At 40.8% G+C, this 21,066-nt stretch overlaps 1 protein-coding gene across 1 annotated transcript in view; it reads right to left on the reverse strand.

Moving 5' to 3' along the window:
• The window catches only part of LOC147602337 (uncharacterized), a 35,655-nt gene that overhangs the window by 12,176 nt on the left and 2,413 nt on the right, over positions 1-21,066 (reverse strand). The window lies entirely within an intron of this gene.

Consider the following 21,066-nt stretch of genomic DNA (forward strand, 5'->3'; position numbering starts at 1 on the left):
GCAGAGGAGAATAATTGCCTCCTTCAGTCTGCTAGTCACATTCTCCCTAACAGAGCTTTGGATATTGCTGGCCTTTTTTTTTTGTTTGTTTCAAGAATGCATTGCTGGTTCATTTCTATGATCCCAAAGACAGTTTAGCTCTGAAAGTCCATATAGACTTCTAATTCCTCCTATTTGTTCCCCGTGCTTCATGCTCTGCTGTACGAGCAGTCAGAGAGGCGCCCAGTCGTGTTGATTTCACAGAATAAACAGGGTAACTTTCCCAGTAATGCTGCCATCTCAGCTCTTCTTTATTTCTGTGCACATTCTTGAAGAGGGGCCCCTTTCTCCAGGTCCATCTTGCACCCTTTGCTTTCCAAGTAGCCGACTCCTTTCTCACTTGGTCATCATGTCCCACTCTCATCACTTCTAGTTTAAAGCTGTTCTCAACAGGTTAGCCAGTCTGCTGGCAAAAGTGTTTCTTTTCCTACTTAGTAATTTGAATCCTACATCTTCTTAGCTATCCTTCCTTCATCATCAAAGAAGGTGCCTTGGTCATAAAAACCAAATCTTTGTTATAACCACAAGCTGTTGTCGACCTGCAGAAACTCTCCACTCTTCCTCAGGCCCTTTCCCCTCACTTGAAAGACTGAGGAGAAAACTACCAGAGTCCCTACACCCTTGATCCTCAGCCCCAGAACCTCATGATCACACTTGATATACACCAGGTCTCCCCAGGCTTTAAGGTTGATGCTTATGTGGAAGAGCTTCAGGGACATAGTCTAAGGGCCTGAAAAGCCTAAGCAGTTAGGAATCTCTCACTAATGTCACTCACCACTTCCTCTTGGTGCTGCTGCATAGTTTAGATTCAGTCTGCTTGGGTGCATCCTTGAACACAGATTCCAGCCCATCATCTGCTAACAAGGACACTGACCTTTTTTGTAGCTTCAGATATACAGTCGTCCAGATTCTGCAACAACTATTATTCTAGGTGGAGCAGGAGCCTTCTTTCTTGTGCCACAAGTCACAACTTACAGCATTTGCCAGTATGGGAGTATCCATTTGCCAAGTCAGTGAACACAGACTCTACCTGTACCTTTTTCAGTACAGTTGAGCCTTCAGGCTTTTGTAGCTGCAGTGTCATAAAGATCCAACCTCTTTCACAATGCCTCTGATGTGCAGTCTGATAACCTCTTCCAGCAGCTACTTGGCAATCCACCAGCACACACCTGCAGGCAAGGACACCACTTCTCCTCCAACCTCAGCAAGAGGCCACAGGCACTCTTCTGTGACAATTAACTCTTGTGTTGACTGCACTGCTTTAACTGTGCTGTAGGCAGGCAGCCACATAGGCCTCTCTGTAGCACCTACTGAAAGGGTGCTTGACCCTCCTCTGTTCAGGTGGAACAAAAGCTCAAAGAAACATTTGATCAGGAACAACTGACAGAGGTTGTTAGAAGCTGCTAAAGCTTGCTGGAACAGCTGACAGAGCTTGTTAAAGGCTGCTAAAGCTTGCTGGAAGCCTCCTGTAGCTATCCTCACCTAGTCACAGCACTGGGCACAGTGATGTTCTTAAAAAACTTTCCAGGAGTCCCCCAGCAATCATACATGAAGTTCCCAGAAGATCTAGATGCCTAAGCAGTGCCTAGAAACTGCTATTCACGTTGCTGCACCTGATGCTTACCTGTTAGTTGATGTTTTAAAAATTTCAGAGCTGCATGGCTGTCAGCTGTGTGAGCATAGTGACCTTTATCATGAGTCAGAAAAAAAAATTATGTTACTCCAAAAGCCTATATATAAACCCTCAAATCTGTAAAGATTTTGCAGATGGTGTTACTCTTGACTAATATATATATATATAAAACTAAAGTCAAACCAAATTTGCTAAACTCTGTTCATAATCACTACTGAGAAAGAAACTGAATCTTTTTTTACACATTTACTTGAGGCTATGAGATTTATTCCTAAAAGCACCTATTATTCTACACTGAGTATAAAGGGACTTCAGATAACTAGTTTAAAATGTAGATTTCTGTATTCAAGATATCTAAAGCACAGTGGAATTCACCTCAACTTTAATGCCTATAATACTTTGCATCTAAGCCTAAGTGCAAGTCATTTGTTTTCACTGAGCTGTAATGATGACCACACAGAATAATACATGGAGGTTGAATTCAGCTCTAGAGGCAGCTGAAACTCTATAATCTTGATACTTTTAGTTTTGATTTGGTTTTGGTTTGGTTTTGCTTTCATGGTTTAGGGTTAGGTGGAGACCTAGGGAATGACATAGGAATCTGGTCCTTTCTGATATATCCAAGATAGGCATATGATTTTAGCAGGTAAATCCTCTGATCTGTTGGAGAACTTACGTGCTAGTAGAGTGGCAGCTGATGGCCAGAAGGGATATTAATCAAACATAAAGAAGTGCTTGTCTTAGGATATTAAACAGCCAAGTAAAAACCTTCTTTCTGTCATCTGAAGAGCTCACAAAACTCCACTATATTGACTATATTGCAACCAATGCAAGGTGAGTTTAACTGATTTAATATGTAATTTTCATTTAGATTCTCTTACAGAAATCCTGGTTTAAGTGTCCAAAATTGAATGTGATTCTAGCTTCAGGTTATCTAAGAATTCAAGTGATGAATGCTATAACTTGTCTGTATCAAGGAAAAATTCTGTACTGTGATTATATATAAGTGTCTTGTAGAAAGTGTTCTTGATAGTAAAGTTTCTAATGTCACATCTGAATCATGTCACATCTCAGCACTCAGTCACCAAGGCAACAGCTTCAGTGCTGACATGATCCGCAGCGGCGCGTCTCAGTGCAGTGCACAGGGGAATGTCTTGAACTACGGAACCTCAGGGGGAGCTGAAAGAAGCGCCAGGACCTGCCAAGAACCCGCAGCTCATGAGAGCGGCTGGTGGTGGACAAGACCTAGGCTGAGCCAGGGGCATTAGCAGCCCAGCCCCTCCCCACTTACAAAGGAAGCCCTTAGGGAATGCCAGCGACAAGGGCATGCAAACAGGGCATGCAGTGTCAGCAAGGGCATGGCGTGGTAGTTTGCATGAAAGGGTGTGCAGGGAGGGTGCCTGTTCTTTGAAGAAGGGGCATTCCACTGAGAGAGAGGGAGACTTGAGGCACAGAAAATGCAGCATCTGGGCACTAGCCAAGGGCACTCGTCCTACCCGACTCTCAGGGCAGAATGGTGGTCACTCATCTGAGGGCAAAGTCTGCAGCTCGGGCTCGGAGGCCTGCACCAGCTGCCCCAGCAGTGGCCGATGCCTCCACATAGTCGGAGCAGCCAAAGGGAGAGGCTGCAGTGCAGACCTCAGAAAGCAGGAAGTGCCTGGACCTTTCTCCTGTGGCAGGGACATGCGGCAGCCCTGCCTGCAAAAGATGTGCCTGAGTAGAGGACATCCTGCAACAGATGGCTGAGCTGCAGGAGGCAGTGAGGAGGCTGCGTAAGATCAGGGAGGCTGCGAAGGAGCTAGATAGTTGGTTCCAAGTGCAGTTTGCACCAGAACCACAGCCCACAGCCAAACAGTCAGAAATTCCCCTGCTGACACAGGGAGAAGGGAAGTGTGACAGTGATGCAGAGGAATGGAAGCTTGCAAACACAAGGGCCAGCAGAAGGAAGAGACACACCCTTAAACCTGAGGTTCTCTTGCAGAACTGGTTTGCCGCTCTTCAGGCCAAACAAGTAAGACCCAGCACATCAGGAGAGAATCTGGAGTTGAGCAAGGCAGTCTGACCTGCTCGTATAATGACCAGTGCAACCAAAAAAAATACAACGGGTAATAGTAATAGACAATTCTCCTCTGAGAGGTATGGAAGCACCCTTTTGCCAACCTGATGCACTCTCTAGAGAGATGTGCTGCTTACTGGGGGCTCATATCAGGAATGTCACCAAGAGACTACCAAACCTCATACAGCACATGGACTATTATCTGCTCCTGCTATTTCACAGCCAAGAGCAGCCTGAGGAGTATCAAGAATTACAGAGCCCTGGGAGCAATGTTTAAGGACTCTGGGGCACAAGTAGTCTTTTCATATATCCTCCTGGTTAAAGGCCCTGAAAGACCCCCCAGCATAAGAAGGACATGGATCGGTTGGAGTGAGTCCAGGGTAGGGCCACGAAGATGATCAGAGGGCTGGAGCACCTCTCCTATGAGGACAGGCTGAGAGAATTGGGGCTTTTCAGTCTGGAGAAGACAAGGCTCCAGAGAAACCTTATAGTGGTCTTCCAGTACCTAAAGGGGTACCTACAGGAAAGACTGGGAGAAACCCTTCAGGAGAGCCTCTTGCAATAGGACAGGCATAATGGTTTCAAAATAGAGGGAGGTAGATTTAGGTTAGATATTAGGAATTTTTTTTTTTACAGTGAGGGTGGTACAATATTGGAATGGGTTGCCCAGAGAGGTAGCGGATGCCTCATCCCTGGAAACATTCAAGGCCAGGTTGGATGGGGCTCTGAGCAACCTGATCTTGTTGAAGATGTCCCTGCTCCTTGCAGGGGGGTTGGACTAGATGACCTTTGAAGGTCCCTTCTAAACCAAACCATTCTATGATTCTATATTCTATTCCACAGAACTCATTAGGCAGCGGTAAGAATGTTGGATCTCAAAGTATATACTTTTAAAAAAAGTCTGATTTACGCTGCAGTACTCTTACTCTGTATTGATAAAGAAAGGAATGTCAGACACCATTCAGCTGCTGCCTAAAATGGGTGAAAAGTACAATTATTTGACAGTGTTATCTTTCACTGTATATCACATATCTGAGGTACTGCAATTGCTAGTAAAAACCTTCTACCCAGTTTTCCCACTAACACTCCTTTCATTATACATAGGCTGTTAGAATATTCTCTGCTAGCTTTTACAAAACTCTGCAAAGTTCACTGTCAGTCGAAATGTCAGGTAAAATAGTCTACTTTTCTTTGTAGTGTGTAGCTGAAAAATACTCTTGGAGAAAGAATAAATGACTGCCACACACTTTGGGCTTGCCTTCAGCTATCAGTCATTTAAAAACATCTTTAAAGTGTATGACTGAGAAGCATTTAAGTTCTGAAAACAGCAAAGTTTGGAAAACATTAAATCTGACATGGCATGCTTCTTATGAGCATTCAGCAAAATGAGTATGACTTCTGGTGATCGGTATATTGTGAATAATATATTTTTCCTGAAAAAAAAAAAAAAAACCTGACCAAAAAAAAAGTTCAGGGCAGTAGAAAAGCCTTTTAAAGTCTCTAATTTCATTCAGTACAGTTGGAATCACGAGAGCTATTGTAAAGTATATCTCTTTTGTAAAAAGATGCAAAAAAGTAATTTTATCTAAACTTCCATTCTTTCCTTAAAAAAAAAAACACCTAGAAATTTAATATCAATATATCTTTCATTATTTTAAAATGAAAAAAATAAAAGAGTTATTAAAAAAATTAAATAAGCTACTTTAATTTACAGGAGGAAGGATCCTCGTTTATTACATATAATCTGAAGTATCATAAACACTGATTGGCTCAGGGTGTAACACTCTACTTCTAAGAATATATAAATGTTGAACTTTTAATTCGTCAATATATATTTTTGAAGTAAAGTATACCTATAATATTGCTGCATCCAAAGTCTTGATTTTTTTCCTGGGACAAAAAAAAACAGAAACAAATCAACCTGTGAAAGATAAAGAGAGCTTGTATAACATGTTAACATCAGTTAATTTTATTGAAGAGGAGGGCTATTTCATGTTTCACCAACAGAAGTTTTTGAGAAGCCTTGATCATCCTGCCCAGGAAATAACAGTAATCAAGTTTTGGAGTAATGAATGTTAATATGAAAGCATGCACTACTGCTGATGTTGTCACTACAGCCAGATGTCTGCAGTAATTTGAGTCATTGACCATTGGAGACCGTGGAACATGATGTTTGACAAAAAAGTACAACAAATGACCAAAAAAAAAGACAAATATGAACAATAATCTAGCCTCATGGCAAAGTGCATAAATAATTTATGTGTGTATAAATAGAGAGTTTATTGAATCCTGAAGCAAGCTGGGAGTGGTTACATGCAGAAGTACTTCAGTACTCTAGATCAAGTCAACATAATTGCTACTTTCATCCTAATAAAGTTCATCATTTGCTATTAAATTAACTTGCTTCTTCCTTTTTATCATAGGAAAGCTCATTCAGTAGTCCTAATAGGGTACAGTTCTACTTCAAAATTATGACACACAGTATGTTAATTTCCCTTCCAAAAATTGAATTTTTTTACAATCTGAAAATGATAATTACAATAAAACAATAAATATTGGATTATTTTGGATTATCCTTTTTTTTTTTTTTAACCACTACAAAACTTTAGCCAGCCAAAGAAAAATCTATAAAAAATCAAATGGAAAAATAGGCATTTCATGATCTATGGAACAAATGAAATCTAATGAAGCCAATTTTAAAATTATTTTGTTTCTGTCAATTGATTTCAGAGTATTAGTTGAAATTCTAACCAGGCTTGCAGAATTTATAAATCTCTACTTTTCATGTATGCTCCCTGTAATTCGACAATGTACAACGTCAAATTACAGTCTTTCCTTCTCTAAGACATTTATGTCTGAAACTCTTAGGGGCTTCTGTTTTCTTAAGGAAAAGAGAGATAAAGTGACTTTTTCTGCTTCCGGGTGACATCTAAATTACTTCTTTACATTCTAAGGAGTGTGAGACCTATACTACTCCATCAAATTTGGTGAAGTCACAACATGTATTGAAAAATTAATAGGTAATATATATAAACAAAAATGTGCAGCGCAAGGTGTTTCAAATGAAACCAGATTTTTAAAGTAATTTCTGTTTTATATCATATAATTTAAAAATTATACTAGATTCTGTATTCTTCTTCACACATATGTACTTTAAGAAAAAAAGGAAACCTGCCCCACTCTTAGAATAATAGATGTAGTTGTGCCAGTCCTTTACTGCATGGGGAGTTAGTTATGTATTCTGAGTTAAATGAATTTAATGTAAACTTATATTTTAAAATTCAGAGGAAAATGCTCTGCTAATATTGTAGATATTCTCTATAGTCAATGGAGAATACCAACAAAAACCTTCCGTAAGTGATTTGTTCCACATATATTAAAAATTTTGTGTTACTTGGAGGAACCTCTCACTCTGCGTCAACTATAGAAGTAGCCTAAAGACCGAGTTTAGATCAAGTGCTTAAATTTATTACCTGATATGGGATTCAGCGCACATCTAATATCATTTTAGGTTACTTAGAGCATCTTGTGGGCCTACAACCACTGCTCCAAAAAGCCTTAGATCTTTGATACAGCATTCGTTACATAAGAGAACCTAACCTCCATTTATTTGTCCTTGATGGAAAACATAAAGAAATAGATTCATCAAAATCTGTGCCATCTCATCTTAGTGTTGATAACTAAAATACATCACATAAATCATGTCTTATTATTCTCACTGACTACAGACAAAACACAGATCAGAAACTGACAGCTATTTTGTGGCCGTCATAAAGTAGTTGAGTTGAACTTCAAGCTTTATGCTAATTGACATGAACCTATGTATTGAAAAAGGTCTCTTTCTTCTGTAGATGAATGTAACCTTTATCAAAATTTCTATTACATCACTCTAGCACAGTTGTCACTCAGTTTTACACTTGAGGCTCTTTTACATATTTTGATAGCAGGACATATAGGATGATGATGACGACTATTATTATTATTCAGCAACTGACAAATAAAGATGAAACTGAAAATTAACTTTTCTGTAGAATAGGACCAAAAACAAACCTCCAAACTGTTTCACTATAATTAATGCATTATGAGAAGCAGATGAAAATCTCTTGGAAGACATTAGCTAATGATACTAAATTAGCATGCTTATTCAGCACGTGGTTCCACAGCTACTTAATGTCGTTAGAGTTTCATTACTGTGTGATTCCTCCATCTACTGCACAAGTGGATTAAATAACTGCTATATACTATTAATTTCATTATGTTCTCTTGGTATTTTTAGATGGTTTTAGACAGAAAAAGTAAAGTAAAAATCAATTCCCTATTGCTGGCAATTGATTACGAATATTCCAAGCAAGTCACCAGAGCCAAAGTCACACCACTTGAAATATATTAAATACATTTGTAATGTATTACTGAAGAGAAAGGAGGAAGTCCTTCCTTCAGAAGAACTGACTAGTGTTTGGGTATAATTCAGCTCTGAGTACTGCCATATGAAACTTTTAACATATTTAAGAAATATTACACACTGAGGAACTTCTTCATTAGCAGATTTAGGAGGCAAATGCAGAACCACATCTAATCTAGCATTAAAGAAAGTCACATTTCAACATGCAAAGTGACTGTGTCTACCACTTCATATTCAGTACAGTCCACTTAAATTGTAGAATGATAGAATAATTTAGGTTGGAAAGGGCCTTTGGACATCATCCATTCAAGATTGCTCTGAATGGTAGCCCAGTCCTCCAAGGAATCAGCGACTGCCCAGTTTGATGTAAGACGGTCTATTCCCTCCCATTATCCAAGTTGCTAATGAAGACATGAAATAGTGTTGGCTTCAGTATCCATTCCCTGGGAATGCCACTAATAGTCAGCCACCAGTGGAGCTTCAAACAGTTAATCACTAGACTTTCAACCTGATGATCCAGTCAGTTTTCCATTCAACTAGCAGTCCACTTCTCCAGTGATTATGTCTTCAGTATGGCCTCAAATATACAATGGAAGATCATGTTGAAAGCCTTGATCCACTGGTCTTTTTTACCTTCCTTCTATTTTCTCCTCAATCCGCGGGAGAGAGGAGAGAGAAAGAGTAAGGATAGGTGTTTGGCTGATGCCAGGGGTCAACCCACCACATTGTCTTAATATACAAAATCCAGTGCTTTTTTTCTACTTGATAAAAAGTCCAATCATGCTTATTACACTCAAATAAGTGTTGTAATTAACTGTATTCAAGCTGGATACTAAATACGAATTCTTGTATTGTATTTTAAAGACACTTTATTTTCCTAGTATACATTTACACTTATTTCCAAGTGACTTCCTGGAAAGCTGGGCCTCAGCATAAGTAATTGTTTCTTAGAAAGACAAACACCAAAATCGCAAATGTTCCCCTCTTCCTCCTTCTTTCCTTGAGCTTTTAGTGCTGAAGTATGATGTCATTGATATGGAATATCCCTTTGGTCAGCTAGGGTCACTTATGCCGGCTGTGTTCCCTCCAACCTCTTGGCCAACCTCAGGCTACTCATCTGAGGAGTGAGGGAGTGTTGGAGAGAAAGCCTTAACACTAGGTAAGCACTGTCCAGCAGTAGCTGAAACACTGGTACATTATCAATGCTATCTTAGCCAGAAATGCAAAACACAGCATTGTATGGGTTGCTATGAAGGAAGTTAACTTCATCCCAGACACATCTAGTACAAACAGGTCCTCCTTTGCTCCTTGTTTCATGTAACCAATTAAAAAAAAAACATAGTTGTCAGTGAATTAGACAAAAGACAATCTCCTCCTTCTGATAACGAACCCTGTCAGATGCTAATGACATATTATGAAATTATACATAAAACAATAATGCAATCGATACATGGAATAATTCTCCTTAAGTACAGCAAGTCTTGCAAGTATGGCATGTCTTGCATCTCTGTCAGTTTTTATACCAAAATAAAATAGTAAAGAACAAAAGAACTTGTTATCTGATGAACGTATTTGTCTGGGGAAAAGTGCAGATGGTTGAAGTCCTTCTTATATTCATTAACCACATAAATGAAAACTAATTAAAAACAGGAATTAATGCTGTATATAGCAGATAGCAAATTAGGTATTTCTGATTCAGTGTCTGTAAAATTTCTGGGTTTAACTGATCCAGTTCTTTCTAGTAGGCCCATTAGAGAAGTAAGATTTAATCAACAATGAATAAGATATATCAGAGTTTTAAAAGAAGCAGTATTTATAGTTCACACATTGTGAACAATGCACTTAATTATCTTAAAAATAATATCCTGAGAGGAAGAAAGATTTAAGGAAGATCAGCAAATATGTTTGTGGCTACCTTATAGAAATAATTCAATATATTTGGACTCTTGAGACTGCAAATAAGTTTGCTTTTGGGGAAGGAGGTATTCTAGATTTCTATAAAATTTTGAGTGGTATGAAGCGGGTACAAATGGATAGACAAGAATTAAGGGCCATCAAAAGGAACTAGGTTCAAAACAGGAAAAAAATGAAATGTTTCTTCATTAAAAATGCAGCAAATAAATGGAAGTCCTTGTCAAAGGACATCACTGATACAAAAAGTTCATGTGGATTTACTCAAGAAGATTTTTCCATCTTAAGGCACTAAGTTGCTAAGCATAAAGTGTTAGGTATAAAGTTTGGTATTTGAGATTTCCCTGTCAATAAGGTGATGATGGAATAGGAATTACTGAAAGAAAGATATGATACTTCCACCACAACAACAGGATGATGGGGCAAGTATGTGAACAGAGTGCCAACTGGTGTGCAGCTGGGAGAAGGACTGTCATTTGGACTTGTCGTATAGGGAAACAGTCTCAAAGGGAAAACTCAACTTTCACATATCCCCCTGTGCAAGGTATGGCACCAATGCACTGTGAGAGGGATGACTGACACAAGAAGAGGCCAGCCTTGAGAGGTTCTGGACCCCGCAGATGGTTGTTCTCAAGAGCTCTGACCCCTGTGGTCATACAACAGCTGTTGTCCCACTGCAAAGGCTTGACGTCACTTGCCAAGGCGATCAGCTCTGGTGTCATTCCACCGTGTACACAGGAGATTCCTGAGAAACAACTAGGAATAGGTGACAGGTGACAGTAGTAGATGACTCTCTTCAGAGAGGTACGGAGGCACCCATTTGCCAACCTGATGCACTCCCTGGAAAGGTGTACTACTTACCAGGTGCTCATATCAGGGATGTCACCGAGAGACTACCAAGCCTCATATAGTCCATTATTATCCCTTGCTATGGTTTCACATGGACACCAGGGATACAGCCAGCAGCAATCTGATGAGTATCAAAAATGATCACAGAGCCCTGGGAGTGGTGGTAAGGGACTCTGGAGTGCAGGCAGTTTTTTCATCAGTTTTCTTGGTCAAAGGGAAGGAGTTTGAAAGGGCTGGTCATATCTGAAAAATTAATAAATGGTTACAAGAGTGGTGCTATGGTCAGGGCTTCAGCTACTTAGACCATGGAACATGTTTTGAGAAATATGGTCTACTGGGTGCTGATGAGGTCCACCTGTCAGAAAACGGAAAGACCATCTTTGGTCATAGGCTTGCCAAGCTGGGGAAGAGGGCTTTAAGCTAAAGTTGCTGGGGGAAGGGAACCCCAAACTATCCCATTCCTACCAGTTTGATGCCAGACCCAGCAACAGATGCTGAGAGCCTGGAGAAGGTTCACAGGTGGGCAGAATAGCACCTTTAGAGTAATACAAAGGAAGTCCAGCCACTCTAGCCAGTAAGTCAGCTTAATAGAGGGTCCAGCTTGAATGCCTCTATGCCAGTGCAAGTATCATGGCCAAAGCAGGATAATGAGAAATAGAACAAAACAACCTCCTCCCACGACTTCCTCTTCCGAGGCTTAACTTAACATTACAATTACCTCTACCTCCTTCCCCACCCTGAGTTGCACAGGGTCAGGGAACAGGGAACGGAGGTTACGGTCAGTTCATCACATGTCGCTTTAGGCCGCTCCTTCCTCCTCAGGAGAAGATCTCCTCACATTCCTCCCCTGCTCCAGTGTGAGGTCCCTCCCACAGGCTACAGTCCTTCATGAACTGCTCCAGTGAGAGTCGTTTTTCCACGAGGTGCAGGCTCTCATGAACTAGCTGCCCCAACGTGGAGGGGGGCCACTGTCTCCTTTGGAAATCTACCTGCCCCCAGAAGGCTGCAGGTGGATCTCTGCTACTCCATGGGCCTCCACGTGCCGCAGGGGGACAGCCTGCTTCACTATGGTCTTCACCATGGGCTGCAGGAGAATCTCTGCCAGGGGCAACATTACTCCTCCCCCTCCTTCTTCACTGACCTTGGCATCTGCAGCTGTTCATCTCACAAGAAATTCTTCATAGTCAGCTCAGGCAGACACATCTCAGGTTCTCTTCACATCTCCTCTCTTCACTTCTCTTTGCCAGCCTGCGCCAAGTCGGGCCCAGATGGCCAGCCAGTGGGAGGCTAGAGGGCAAGGCTCATGCCTCCCCATCTCTGCCTCCCAGTCCTGCTTCTTCATTTGTTCTTCTTCTTTTTTTTTGTATTTTATTTTATTTTCCCCCTTCCTAAATACATTATCTCAGAGGCATTATCACTGAATATTCCATCACCAGTTGTCTCAGCCCTGGCCAGCAGTGGGTCCTCCCTAGACCTGGCTGAGTCCACTGGACTAAGGGGAAACTTCTAGCAGCTCCTTGCAGAAGCTGCCACCATAGCCCCCCCACTAAACAAAACCAACACAGCTGCTAAGCTTTGTGCAAATATATTATCAGCTAATACACAGTTGGTATTTAAATGACCATTACCTGCGTTGTTATTCAGTAACATATGATTTTCATCTAACATCAACTAAAAGCTCCAAAACAAGGACTGAGAAAAGTGAGAGTGGAGTAGAGGTGTTTCTTATACTGCTTCTACTATAAAACTTATCCCATGAGAATCTATCACAACCACAGTATGAGGGCTTTGATGGCCGAAAACCAGCAGCCTTATAGGAACAAGGGAAAAATACTACGACAAAGGCTTTGGAAAAACACTGACACAAATAGTTAGGTCAACAGTTACAGAGCCAATGAAAAGAAGGTTTACAGAACTGCAAATGGAAGACATTCAGCATTACAAAGATTGTCATGTAAGGCACTGTGAAACATTATTAATCCAGATTTGTTTCTTTGCATAGACAGAAATGAAACCAGCATAGTAGGAATTGATTTTTCCTAAGATTAATATCTTAAATATTTCAGGTGAATTGCATCATTAATTTTTCTATTCATTTCCGTGAATTCTCAAATTGCTATAGATCACTGAGATTGTAGATAGACAAATTTTAGATATCTTAAAGTACTATGTGACCGGCCTGAATCCCACTTATAAAGAAAATCCAGTAACAAACTCATCAAAAAAAAAGCAAATGGTGAAATGGATTGAAAACTGGTTAAACAGGAAAACCTAGAGGGTGGTAATCAATGGCATGAAGTCTAGTTAGAAGCCAGTAATTAGCAGTGTATCCCAGGCGTCAATAATGGATGCAATCCTGTTCAATGTCTTGATTAATGATCTGGATGATGGAGCAGAGTGTACCTCCAGAAAGTTTGTAGATGGTGCCAACCTGGGAGGAGTGGATGATATGCTATAGGTTTGTGCTGCCATGCAGTGTGACCTCAAAAGACTAGATAAATGAGCTAACAGGAGCCCTATACAGTTCAAAAAAAGGGAAATGCAAAGTCCTGCACTCCCAGTATGAGTTGAGGGCCAACCATCTGGAAAGCACCTTTGCAGAAAAGGTCCGTGTGTAAACCAAGTTAAACATGAGCCAGTAATGTGCCCTTGCAGCAAAGAAAGCTAATGGTGTCCCGGGCTACATTAGGATCAATGTTGCCAGCATGCTGAGGGAGGTGATCCTTCCTCTCTATTCAGCACTGGTGAGGCCACATCTGGACTACTGTGTAGAGGTCTAGGTTCCTACCAGAGAGATATAGAAATACTGGAGACAGTTCAGTGAAGGACAAAGAAGATTATTGAAGGGTTGGAGCATGTCTCACATGAGGAAAGGCTGAGAGACCCGGGACAGTTCAGCCTAGAAAAGAGAAGACTCAAGGAAGATCTTATCAATGTGTACAAATATCTGAAAGGAGGATGCAAAGAAGGTGCAGCCATGTTGGTTTTTTTTCGGTAGTGCCCAGTGATGGGACCAGAAGCAATGGGCACAAACTGAAACACAGCGTGTGCCATCTGGACATCAGGAAACACTTTTCCACTTTTCCTCTCCTCTCCTCTCCTCTCCTCTCCTCTCCTCTCCTCTCCTCTCCTCTCTGAACCTTTCCTCTCCTCTCCTCTCCTCTCCTCTCCTCTCCTCTCCTCTCTGAACCTCTCGTCTCCGAACCTCTCCTCTGTCTTTTCCACAGACTGTGGCACTATCCCATGTAAGTTCATTGAACTTAAGATCAGAAAGAAGAATTCATATCATTATATATGTATATTTATTTATTTATTTATATGTATGTCTTGAACATATGTTGAAGATGTTAAATTCTGATTTAAAGGTTTCAGGTGACACAAATAATTTTCGTCTACAATTTAGTTGCATTCTCTTATGAAATATATATGTCCTATTTATGAATTGAATTTATCTAGCTTCAGAATGGGCTACAGGTTTAGATAAAACTCTATATTATGTTAAATTGGAAGGATTTAGGTTTTCAAATGAGAGAATGTATTGAGATGATGGTATGGAAAGTATATCCACTGCAAGAATACTGACCAAGTATATACCGAAGTAAGTTCACAGCACTTTTTAAATAGTTGACTTTCTTTTTTTTTTCTGTTTAATATGGGTTTATATTTCATTCATTTCATTCTTGCTTCATAGATGTTCTTCAGACTGTCCAAATAATTAAAAAGAAAATTAATTTTCTCATAGAGCTAAACTAAATAGATTGGCACAATCTCTGTGCCTAATGGATATAATCCAGCACACTATTTAAACCTGTGGTTAAGTGCTTTGCTGGATCAAGGCGTAGCAACCTGTGAGGCAACTTTGGATTTTTTCCAAAACAGCTAATAGGTTTGCCTCTTGGCCATAGTGGTGCTGTTTGCTGAATATGTCGTAAGACGTATTAGGGAAGAAAAAAAGCTGAGGATGTTAAAATGCATCTTATGATATTGCTCTGAATATCACAAAAAAAAAAAAAAGGAAATTCCTTAGGTTAAAAGAAGCAGAAAAATAACCCCAAGAGCATAGAAGTCAAACTGAGCATCACATTGAGAATTTCCAGAAATATTTTAAAATAAGAAATTACTACATGTGTCAAAAAACATAGTGACTTCAAGGCATTTAAGGAAATACAGTACCTTGCAGCTTTAGTATTACATAAAATAAGAACCAAAATAGAACAGAAAAAATATCATTACTATACAGTATTCCTCAGACCACCCACATCTGGATCTGAAATATTACCGAATTAAAAACAGATGAAATTCCTCAATCAAAATTCACCTACTGTCTCTGAGGTCATACAGCTGAGTTTCACATGAATCTTCTATAGTTCATTAAAAGAAAAAGTGCCTAAAGGGAAGTTTCTTCTATCCTAAGACACAGTTTGCTGATTGCTATTGAATTTTCTTTCTCACTGTATTGATTATGACACAAACCTAAATGACCTATTTTGATCAGGCATTCAAATTTTAGATGGTATGATGTGAGATTAATAGTAATCTTACAGTAAGTATCATATTTTTAGACAGCAAACATACTTTTCCTTCCTTATCCATGAAATACTAAAAATTGTTTTATAGCTTTATACTCAATATATACATGATATACATGGATTTGTATGTTTTTATTTTTCTCTTTTTATTTTCATTATAATGTCATGAAAGGTCAGATACACTTTATCTGACAAAAATTGTGAAAATTTTAAAATGGATACACTGGTAATTGCACTTATATATAAGAACTTCTAAAAAAACCTAATGTAAGCACGTATGCACGCAAGTGCACACAATGTATATGATTATGAAATTATTAACATTTAACTCTGTAATTTCCAAATAGCATTAATGTTATCAGTATGACAAGGTAACTTGGGGTCAAAAAAAAATCTGATAACATTTCCTGTAAAATCTAACTGAATAAAAATATTCTTATTCTAGATATCAGCATCCCTCAAAGTAGGTGCCTATATTTATTAGTGATGCCTCTGCCAATATCCTATTTTCTCATTGTCATTGGGAATTGCTGTAGATACACAGGCCTGCAGCCACAGAGTTTCAGCTCTCTGTCACTTCAGGCCATCCTATGGTGCAGATATGAACTAGCACACCTTGAAGTATGACACATGTTTCCACAGTCTCCTAACACTCTTGCCCTTTGATTGCAAACAGCAATATTTCTTTGGGGAAAAAAAAGACAGGGAAAAAAAAAAGACAGAAAAAAATAAAGAAAAAAAGAGAAGTCTTTAAAAGCTTTAAAACTTTGGTAAAATAGAATCACACTGCATGAGCAGAATGGAGTAGCCCTTGCGAGATACCACCTGTTCTCAGATACACGTTTCTTTCCATAGTAAGCATGAGAGATGAATCAATCAGATCAGAAAATGTCACATACTCCATAGCACATCACAACACATCTGAAACCTACTGAGTCAGATTCTTTCAGATTCTTGCTGTAAGTATTTTGTAGCCTGTATAACTTAATGGAGGGGGTTCCTTATACATGAAATACTACAGGGAGAAAAGAAAAGCCAGGGAAAGGAAAAGGAAAGAAAATAAAAGAAAAGGGAGTGGTATTTGAAAGAGTGCCAAGGGAAAAGCAAGGATGTAAAGGCACCCAGTGTATCTGCATAAAAGACATTCACATTTCCCTGAACTCTACATTCTTCACTAGCTCAAGTGCCATGATCACTTTTCTCAACTGCATCCTCAATTACGTAAAGACATTTTTTGTACCACACAACCTGCACCAACTTATCAATGGCCACCATTTATATCTAGATAAGAGAAGCACCTTATATCAAGAGGTAATTGGATGTGTTTCTTGTAGCAATCAATACACTTGTGTATATGCTCATGGAAAACTGTATTTTTTATGAAATATTGGGTCAATACATTTCTCCATTGATGCAGTGACTTTCACAGAAAAATAATTCAGCACCTCCACTAGTACATACTACCCACACAAGGTCATTATTTCAGTCATCTTCTCTTCCCTCCTGGAGACTGTAGTCAGTCAGTTAAGCAGCAGTCCAGACCTGCTGTACAACCAGGCACTGGCAGGTCTACAGCAGGCACAAGAAAAACACGCAACACTTCCTCATGGCTTCTCAATATATCTCCATTCACAGGATGGACAATACACAGCTATAAAACTGCTGCATGTCTCACACACTTAAAAAAAAACTACATTTGCCCTCTCTAAGAGGAGAAGTGCCATTCCAGAAGACCAGGAGAAACAAACAAGTGCTCCTTATTGTAAGCAAAACATCTTTCTTGAGTTCATCTGCATTTCAGAAGCCTTATGCTGTAAGTGGGCTTTTTCTGTAGTCATGGCTATATCAGAACTAAGAACAGCTGGCGGGCAGGCAGCAAAATCTCAGCACGGATCTGTAGTGGGACGCATTGCACCAGCTGCCATATGCCCACATTCTGTGTGCTGGATTCCTTGTGCTTGTGGAAGAGAGGCAATACAAATGTATTTCAAAATGATACATCTACTATGCAGGAATAGATGAGTACGGTCCCTATACAATCCAGGAGTTACTGTGTGGGTGGGAAAGGAGGCAAAGACATAGCAGCACAGATGTGTCACTGACAAAACTAAAGTGTTTCAATAACAGTAGACATCTGGTTTTAGTCCATTGAACCACAATCACAGTTTCAAGAAGGGCAAACAATTTATTTTATATGTAGAACTATAACTGAATATAAATATATTTAATTACATGTCATTGCAGAAAAAAATACTTGCAGAAAATAATTCACATGCTAAGGTGATGAATTTTCAGTCTTTGTTCACTGCACAATCTGACTTCACAACCTCATCACTTATTAATAAAACAAATATCCATTTTTCACTTTTAAGGAACTATGTGTCACAGAAAACATGATAATGGTGCACTTTGCAGCTACCTTACTTCCTCAGAAAAGCCATATTAAACTAATCTTCAGCTAATGAGTTTTCTTCACTCAACACCAGTTGCTGCTTTTTTTTCCTCTTCTCTTCTCAGTTTTTAACACTCAACTTACTAAATATGGCAGGTAAAAGCACAGGTTGATTTGAAAGGTTTATTTTTTAAACCTTTAAGGCTATTTTTCTAAATTCATGCTTCAGAACAATCAGTCTGAAATTACAACTTCAATATAATTATTTGTTTGGAGCAACAATAATCCAATACAGTGGTCTCCTAGAGTAAGGACATTTCCAATTAAAAAAATCATTACTCAAGCTCACTTTATGAAAGACACAGATTTAAGGCAATTTGGCAAAAGAATCATGCTTATAAGTCCTACTTCATTAAGGGGTAACCCTAATAATTCCAAGAATAAGTTTGGAGAAAAGAAAAAGAATAAACAAAATTTTAAAAAAAACCCACCTTCAGCATTTACCAAAGGTGAGAGAAAAGAAAAAAAAAAACTTAGTCAATTTTTTTACTACTTCCATGTTCTTATTCCATCCTTCCACTTACCAGGATGTACAGCTAGATGAAAACCAGTCTTGACAGAAAAAAAGAAACCACAAAGAACAGCCCCTTACATAGAGATTATATCAACTAAGCATTTTATTATTCATAAGGATATAGAATCATAGAATCATAGAATCATAGAATCACATGGTTGGATGGGACCTATAAGATCATCTAGTCCAACCGTCTTCCCACTACCATTGCTGCCACAGCTACTAAACCATATCCTGTAGCTTCTCATCAAGCTGCCTCTTGAACACTGCCAGGGACGGAGACTCCACCACCTCCCTGGGCAGGCCGTTCCAGTGCCTTACCACTCTTTGAGAGAAAAAGTTTTTCCTCACGTCCAATCTAAACCTCCTCTGGTACAACTTGTGGCCATTTCCTCAGGTCCTGCTTGTTGCTTGGAAGAAGAGGCCAAACCCCTGTTCATCACAACCTGCCTTCAGGAAGCTATAGAGTGCAATGAGGTCTCCCCTGAGCCTCCTCTTCTCCAGACTAAACAATCCCAACTCTCTCAGCCGCTCCTCATAAGACTTGTGCTCCAGACCCCTCACCAGCTTTGTTGCCCTTCTCTGGACACGTTCCAGGGCTTCAATGTCTTTCTTGTAGTGAGGGGCCCAAAACTGAACACAATACTCAAGGTGCGGCCTCACCAGTGCCGAATACAGGGGGATGATTACCTCCCTGCTCCTGCTGGCCACACTATTTCTAATGCAGGCCAGGATGCCGTTGGCCCTCTTGGCCACCTGGGCACACTGTCGGCTCATGTTCAGCTGAGCATCAACCAACACCCCCAGGTCCCTTTCCTCTTCACAGTCCTCCAGCCACTCAGCTCCGAGCCTATAGCGCTGCATGGGGTTATTGTGGCCAAAGTGCAGGACCCGACACTTGGCCTTGTTGAACCTCATCCCATTCAGCTCAGCCCAGTGATCCAGCCTATCCAGATCCCTCTGAAGGGCCTCCCTACCCTCAGGTAGATCAACACCGCCACCCAACTTGGTGTCATCTGCAAACTTACTGAGGGTACACTCAATCCCCTCGTCTAGGTCATCAATAAAGATATTGAACAAGATGGGCCCAAGTACCGATCCCTGGGGGACACCACTTGTAACAGGCTGCCAGCTGGACTTGACTCCATTAACCACCACCCGCTGGGCACGGCCCCCTAGCCAATTCTTTATCCAAAGAAGGGTATACCTACCCAGTCCACAGGCAGCCAGTTTCCCTAGGAGAATACTGTGAGAGACCGTGTCAAAGGCCTTGCTGAAGTTCAGGTAGACCACATCAACAGCCTTTCCTTCATCCACCAGTCTGGTCACCCAGTCGTAAAAGGAAATGAGGTTGGTCAAGCACGACCTGCTTTTCGTGAACCCGTGCTGGCTGGGCCTGATCCCCTAGATGCCACTCATATGCCGAGTGATCTCACCCAAGATGATTTGCTCCATAACTTTCCTGGGTACTGAGGTCAGGCTGACAGGCCTGTAGTTCCCCGGATCCTCCTTACGGCCCTTCTTGTAGATGGGAGTCACATCGGCAAGCCTCCAGTCCTCCGGGACCTCCCCAGATAACCAGGAGCGCTGGTAGATGGCCGAGAGCGGCTCGGCAATCACCCCCACCAACTCCCTTAGCACCCTAGGATGGAGCCCGTCCGGTCCCATGGACTTGTGGCAGTCCAGATGGAGAAGGAGTTCTCTAACTGTCTCCACCTGTACCACAGGGGGTGTACTCGGCCTGGCATCCCAGACTTCCAGATTAGGGCATAAAGTGCCCTGAGGATAACTGATCTGCCTATTAAAGGCAGAAGTAAAGAAGGCGTTGAGGACCTCAGCCTTCTCCTTATCCTCAGTGATTACATTCCCCGCTGCATCAAGTAAAGGGTGTAAATGCTCCTTATTTCTTCTCTTACCACTGATATATTTGTAAAAGGATTTCTTGTTCTCTTTTACTGCAGTGGCCAATCTGAGTTCATGCTGAGCTTTTGCCTTCCTAACTTCCTCCCTGCATACCTTAGAAACTTCTTTGTAATCTCCCCAAGTAGCCTGTCCCTTCTTCCAGAGGACATAGACTCTCTTTTTCTTCCGGAGCCTCAACAATAGTTCCCGGTTCATCCACACAGGTCTTCTTCCCCTATGGCTTGCCTTACAGCATTCAGGAACAGCCTGTTCTTGTGCCTTTAAGATCTCCATCTTGAGGAGCGTCCAGGCTTCCTGGACCCCTTTACCCTTAAGGAGCGACTCCCAAGGGACCCTCGCAACAAGCGTCCTGAACAAGTCAAAGTCCGCCCTCTTGAAGTTCAGGATAGCCGTTCTGCTAGTGATCCTTCTGACATCTCCAAGAATAGAGAATTCTACAATTTCATGGTCACTCTGCCCAAGACAGTGCCCAACCTTCACGTCTCCCACCAGACCTTCTCTGTTAGTAAAGAGTAGGTCAATCAGGGCACCACCCCTGGTAGGCTCTCGTACCAGCTGCATAAGGAAACTATCTTCCACACCCTCTAGGAACCTTTTGGACTGTTTCCTCTGCGCTGTATGATATTCCCAGCATATATCAGGGAAGTTGAAGTCTCCCACAAGAACGAGTGCTGGCGATCGCGTGACTCGCTCAAGCTGCTCATAGAACGCCTCGTCCTTCTCTTCATCCTGATTAGGCGGTCTATAACAGACTCCCA

Source organism: Chlamydotis macqueenii, chromosome 1, assembly GCF_036417535.1.
Source record: "Chlamydotis macqueenii isolate bChlMac1 chromosome 1, bChlMac1.mat, whole genome shotgun sequence".
Classification (NCBI taxonomy): Eukaryota; Metazoa; Chordata; class Aves; order Otidiformes; family Otididae; genus Chlamydotis; species Chlamydotis macqueenii.